The sequence below is a fragment of the Helianthus annuus genome, chromosome 13 (assembly GCF_002127325.2).
Source record: "Helianthus annuus cultivar XRQ/B chromosome 13, HanXRQr2.0-SUNRISE, whole genome shotgun sequence".
In the NCBI taxonomy this organism is placed as follows: domain Eukaryota; kingdom Viridiplantae; phylum Streptophyta; class Magnoliopsida; order Asterales; family Asteraceae; genus Helianthus; species Helianthus annuus.
Genome location: NC_035445.2, coordinates 157,621,687 through 157,628,784, shown reverse-complemented (window position 1 = coordinate 157,628,784; position 7,098 = coordinate 157,621,687).

Below are 7,098 nucleotides of genomic sequence, written 5' to 3'. Positions count from 1 at the left end.
ATTAGAAAAGAAACCCATGTTACGTTAAACCAGTTTGGTTTCATGCCAGGGAGGTCAACTACAGAAGCGATACACATCCTAAGAAGACTAATGGAAAAATATAGAGAGAAGAAGCGGAATCTACATATGGTGTTCATTGATCTTGAAAAAGCATATGATAGTGTACCACGTAGATTAATTTGGAATAGTTTGGAGGATAGAGGAGTTCCTGAGAAGTATGTTGACATAACTAAGGATATGTATGTTAGATCTGAAACCAGTGTCCGTGCGCCTGTAGGGGATACCGATTTCTTCCCTTTTGAGGTAGGACTTCACCAAGGGTCTGCATTAAGTCCGCTTTTTTTCACGATAGTGTTGGACGAGCTGTCTAGGTCAATTAAAGAGACAATTCCATGGTGTATGTTTTTCGCAGATGATATTGTGTTAGTGGCAGAGATTAAACAGAGCCTGAATGCGAGGTTAGAGGAGTGGCGAGCTACTTTAGAGGGAAAAGGTTTAAGAATTAGTCGCTCAAAGACTGAGTACCTTTATTATAATTTCACTGGTGTCGGCGAGGGCAACGACACTCAAATTATTATTGGCGGTCAAGGGGTTCCGCGGTTACTAAGTTTAAGTATTTAGGATCGTTTGTACAAAGGGATGGGGAAATAGATAGCGATGTAGCACATCGCATCCAGGCCGGTTGGTGTAGGTGGAAAGCAGCCACTGGGGTTTTGTGTGACAAAAGGTTCCCAACTAAATTAAAGGGGAAATTTTATAGGGTTGCGATTAGACCTGCTATGTTGTTGGGACAGACTGTTGGTCAATTAAGAAAGCACAAATGCGCAAGATGGAGGTAGCAGAAATGAGAATGTTAAGGTGGATGTGTGGGCATACAATGTTAGACCGGATAAGAAATAAGGATTTGGGGGAAAGGTTAGGAGTAGCTATTATTTTGGTTAAGATAAAGGAGGGAATATTGTGATGGTTTGGGCATGCGAAGATGAGGTAATTGACAGCACCAATTAGAGCAGTAGAAGGCTTAACTATGGAAGGGAGGAGGAGTCGAGGTAGGCCCAAGTTGACTTGGGATGAGGAGATTAGGAAAGATTTGCTAAAGTTACACCTCTCTAAGGACATGGTCCAGGATAGGGATTTATGGAGATGTAGGATTAAGATTAAGGACTTTTAGGAGTAGATTCATTAATTAGGTCTGAGCATTGGGGCAGATGTTCAGCGTCTCTTTATGGTCTAGGCGGATTTTGCATTGATTGTGTTTTTTCATATATGTTACCTATCCACCATTTTTTTTTCTTTTTTAGTATTGCTCTTTTTAAAGATATGTGTAGTTTCTCGCTTTTCTACTATATGTCTTTGGTGTCAAGGGTCTCTCTGGAAGTAGCCTCTCTATCCTTAGGGATAGAGGCAAGGTGTGCCTACATCTCACCCTCCCCAGACCCTACCAATAGCTTTGCTATTTGTGGGATTTACTGGGTACGATTGATTGATTGAATCAGCGAGATTAAGGCATTATCATTTTTATGGATCAACTCAAGGGCAAAAAATTTGCAGTTGCAATGGAAGTCTTGGTGTGAATACAAGGTGGACTGGGCATAAGGGTCTGTTCCTTTCTTCTATGTTTTGGCTGTAACGGTGTGGAAACTTCATATGTAATTTATTTCTTGTACTGTACAATTTCTTCCTAAGCCACTTGCTTGGGTTCTTTTTTTTGGGTTAATTACATAGTTAGTCCCTGTGGTTTGCACAAAGTAACATACTTAGGTACTAATAGTTTAAAATCACCTAATACCGTATTAACTTTTCATTTTGTAACATTTGGAGGTATTAACGTTAATTGTTTGTTAAACTATTAGTACCTAAGTATGTTATTTTATGCAAACCACAGGTACTAACTATGCTAATACCCTAGAAGTTAATACCTCCAACGTTACAAAATGAAAAGTTAATACCCTAGAAGATGATTTTAAACTATTAGTAACTAAGTATGTTATTTTGTGCAAACCACAGGGACTAAATATGCAATTAACTCTTTTTTTTTGTTTTTGTTCTTTGAAAATCGCCTTTCTTTCGGATTCCAATCTGATCCACCAACTCCTCACTTTCCATCTCTATAAATTCCCCTTCACTCGTAAATCAGGTATACTAGAACTCCGCCTTCTCGTCCTCTTACAAAGGAAACAAAAGAGATCTGGTTCCGATTAAGCTACCCTGATGGTCGATCTGCGCATCGATGTGCAGCTACCTTCAGAAACCATCAACAATGGTTACCGATCTCGGTTTCCAGAAGTAGTAAACCGGCTAGTTTGTTATGTTCGCCGCCGGTTAGCTCGCAATTCCATATGAGGAACGTTGGGGGAAGAAAGTGTTGTGACGTCGGGATCCCATTCGACTACTCCGATGGCCGAACGAAACCGAGGAACCAACAATCAGTCGTTCTCTATCAACAATAATTCCCCATCTCTGGTGAACCGAGGAGCGTCTGGGAGTGTCACCTCGTCGGGAACTGTTTTCTCTAATCCGACGGACTTAATGCGAATCAATGTGGAACCATCTGCACACACCAATGATATCACTCAATGGCGCATCCCTTTAGAACCATCAGCAAAAACCAAAAACCAAACATCCTCAGGATAACGAGCAGAAACTGATAATCAAACATCCTCTGTCACCAAAGTTTACCAAGCTCTGCGACCACTAATGAGGTCGGGACCCGCTGGAAATGTAGGCTTATGTGTGACACCCGACTATTTAGGTTGTACCGTACAAATTTAACACGTGTCATGAATGAATAAAAGGCTGTATTTTATTGATACCGAGATGTATGTGTGATATTTGATGTGTTGGTGAATCCAAAATTTATTAAAAATTATGTTGGCAATAATAAGATAAACGCTTATCGCGTAACGAACAAAATGCAAAACGAACGTCAGTGACCGGCTGATCAATGTTAAAATCCTAAAAATAATTCGTTACGATTATAATGGTATTTTTAATCATTTTCGGAAGGAAAAATAAATTAAAATGCTAAGAAATTCTATTTTTCGAGTTTAAGCGCGTACCGCGTGATACTGCGCGTATCTGACAAAATACTGTCAACGCAGCCAGTTAAGGCAACGGATAATTATTTCAGTAATAATTTGGCGAATTTATTTTTATAGAGTGATAAAAATAATTTAAAACACCATAAAACGGTACTAAAATGCTAGATAAAATACCCGGTATCCAGTAAAATACCAGTGTTTGGTGTGTGTGTGTATATATATATAATATGTATGTATGCGTGTATGGTGTGTGTATAGGACATAGGTGGCAGCTTGGGGGAGTTCAAAACACTCTCTTTCCAAGTGTTGTTACCTTGAAAACGCTGATGATTATCACTTTTTAAACATATAAAATCTTTCACAAATCCAAGAACCAAATCAACTCTATCTCTCTCTCTCTCTCTCTCTCTCTCTCTCTTGAATACCTATGGCCGAACACCCCTTCAAACACATCCATTTTCAAATTCCAACTTTGTTCTTGAAGATTCATGTTCATACAATCTCATTTCAAGTCCATTTGAAGATTTGAGAGTGTTTCCAAGGAGTTTCAAGCTAGAACCAAGCTCCATATCATCATTTTTGTCAAAACCCACTAAGAATCTTGAAGGTATAAAAGTCACTAAGAATCTTGAAAACTAAAATGATTAAAATATATGTTGGATATATTTTAGTTTATATAAAATGACGATGTTGTTATATGGATACATTAGATGCTTTATATGAGCATGCATGTAGTTACAATGGTCATGAAAATGATGAATAAGTTATGATTTGATAAAGGTGATTTTTTATCAGATTCTAAACACTAAAAATATCAATATTTGAAGTGTTATAATAGCATGAAACTTTGTCATAAAGTTTACTATCTTTACATGTTGTATTTGGTGCTTAAAAAGTTGTAAAATATGTGAAATCTCATGATTTATGTGGCTTACATAAAAACTGCACTAATCAGATTATAACCACCATTTTAATCAGTAAATAACATGGGTTATGTTAAAATATCAAGTCGTTACGATTTGGGATGGTTATGGTAACATTTGATGCAAAACTATGCGGTAAAACTATTAAAAATCGGCTTTTCGAAGGATTTTTATGAAACTATTTTAGATCAGTAAGTAAACTGAATTTTAGTATAAATATAAGTATTTTAATTCATATGAAGTTTACTTGGTGTTTGGTTAGTCATACACCGAAAACGTTACGGAATCACTAAAATACGGGTTTTACAATGTACAGTAGCATGGGTTATTTATGGGTGAACCTTATGTGTTAAAATGTGTTATGTGATTTAGATATGTGTATATGATAGTATGTTAAGTGTTGACATGATAGCGGGAGTTTGGACTATGTATGTACACTTGTGCGCTTAAAGCGGTAGAATCGGTAAAATCGCGTTAAATGTGTAACTTGTTTGTCGAGCATGAAAATTGATACATAGGTTAACTTGATAAGTTATTTCATGTATACATGCTTTAAAAATGATAAAATGTATACGTTAACGAGATTTCGCATGTTATGATATTTAGTATATGTGCACGTTTATGTATATATATTACGACACGCAAGTCGTTGATATATTACGTATAAACGGGAGTGTTAATGGATTTACATGATAAGAGTCATTAATAAAATCGTTTAAGTCGCACAATCTTAAAATATATATGAACTCATATATATATTAATATGCCAACATAATAACAAATAATGACTTTTCGAGAAAATCTCAAAGTTATGTGAAAATTCTAAGATTCGGATAAACTTAGGAATTTTGTGATATATTGATTGATAAATCGTTTCTACGTATATTAGGACGTGTAGAATCAATTTGTGGAATTGCGCTATTTATAATACGCACCCAAAGGTGAGTGTCACTAAACCCTCTCTTTTTACTGTTTTGTATATGTTTTGGGGCAAGAACACGCCTTAAAAAGGTTTAAAGTTGTTTTTGAATAAAACATACCTTTTGATATATAAAATGTATATTTTCATGGAAAATATATGAATTTGGTGAATATATATATATATGTTTCGGGTAGAAATGGTTTTGTTGAATAAATATGTTTCGGGGAGAAACGGGGATTGTTACGGTGTTTTAGAGAAAATGAATGTGTAGATTTAAAATTGATTAAATCTAAAGTTGGGACGAATTCGCTTGATCTCAATAGAATAAGTGTCGGTTATTGGCTTATGTTTCGGTGGGGACTTCGGGGAATTCGTACAACTTGCTATATTAAATTTATCAGTATTAGTAGGATGTATATATTGTTCATGAGGCAGGCATTATAGATGGTTCCGTTATGGGCACATGCACAAGTAATGCCGTTTAATAATTTAAGTATTGCACGCGAGGAATTGTTGGTAGATCTATCGGGTTGACAACCCCGTCGTGACCGGTCGCTCCGTGTCAAGTCAAACGACGAATTGATATTCTGTTATAGTCTAGCTTTGATTATACCTTCATTGTTAATATATAGTTCATCACGTCTTGCAAACTTACGAGTCCGAACATTTGATGCTATCAATTTAATACGTAAACTTGGGAAGATGTTTATGGTCGGAGGTTCTTAAGAAACGCTTGCGACGGCTGACCCTTGAATTTTTATAAAGGAAATAAATTAACTTTCTTAAATTATATGGATGTTTTGGTTTTAAACACATAATTAGAAAGTTTTTCCTTGGATCAAATTATTTAAATTTGGATATGTGAACTCACCCTTGTTTGTGTTGACACTTGATTTTAACGTGTTCTTCAGGTACTTGAATTCGGCTTCGGGAATTATGGCGTATCTTGTAGTTGTTGATGCATGTTTGGTTTGAAAATGTTTTGGACAAACTTTTAAAACTTTGGGACCTATGTAATAAGATCCATAAGGATCAAAACAACTAAACTATGATGTGGTTGTGACGTACTTTAAGACTTTATGTTTTAACAACTAGGTTTTAATTAAGTGAAATGTCCAACATTAACAATGAATCGTTCAACAAGATATTTATGGGCACCAACTTTCGTCACCACTACGTTTTATATTCCGCTACGACGTTTTTGAGGTCTGACATTATGTTCTTCTTAACTTGGGTTGCGATCAAATCTAAGGGGGAAGCTAGATTTCCTTTTCAAACGCACCCAAACACCACTCGGGTTGTCATTGCCACTTTGATCTTCTATGGTGTATTTTCCGCAGCTAACTGGGTCATTTCCGCTGCAGATACATATTCTGTTTGGGCCTTTATCGTTTGGCTGGGGATGAGGTTGTGCTTGTGCATTTTGGTGGGTACTTTGGCATCTGTTTTCTATTTCTGATATTTAACTTTTTTTATTCAATATCATCAAGTTAGATACCCTGCTACCATGAAACATTGATTTGGAGAAGTGTTGGTTGGGTGGTGAAACTTTTTGATATTAGACTACTAGGTGTGGAAGAGGGTAGCCCTCAAAGGATGCCCTGCCACGTAGGATGGGTGTGGAGGATGAGCCTATGTGTGTGTGTGAGAGAGAGAGAGAAGAAGAGGCACGACGTGAACGGCTGCAGGAGGACGATGAAGACGGGGATGGGCCTAGGGGCAGTGTGCTGGGGCGGCGACGGCCATCTCCGTCCATAGGCCGACCCCCATACCGTATAGTCTTATATCCACCTATTTGTAGACTTGTAGCATCTCTCATATAATAATTAGAAGCTATGTCTTATGAACTGATATGCTAGGACACAATAGAGTATGCCATCAGTGTTGCATAAATCGGCCTAGGCAGTCGATTAATCGGCGCCTAGGCGGTCGATTAATCGGCGCCTAGGCAGTAATCGGAGGTCCATCGCCCAGAAATTGCCAAAAATCGCTTTAAATCGGGCCTAGTTGGTTAAATATGAGGTCAAAAATGGATCAAAACGAGTTGAAATCGGAACAGTACAGTCAAATTAGAACGAGTTCTTACCTTGAATGGAACCTAAATCTGATCTGCACTTGTCTCCAATGTGCAAAATCGAACAATATTGAAGAATTTATCAACCAGAAGAAGCGAAATTGGTTATAGAGTATGTGTTTTCTTGTTGTGTCCGAT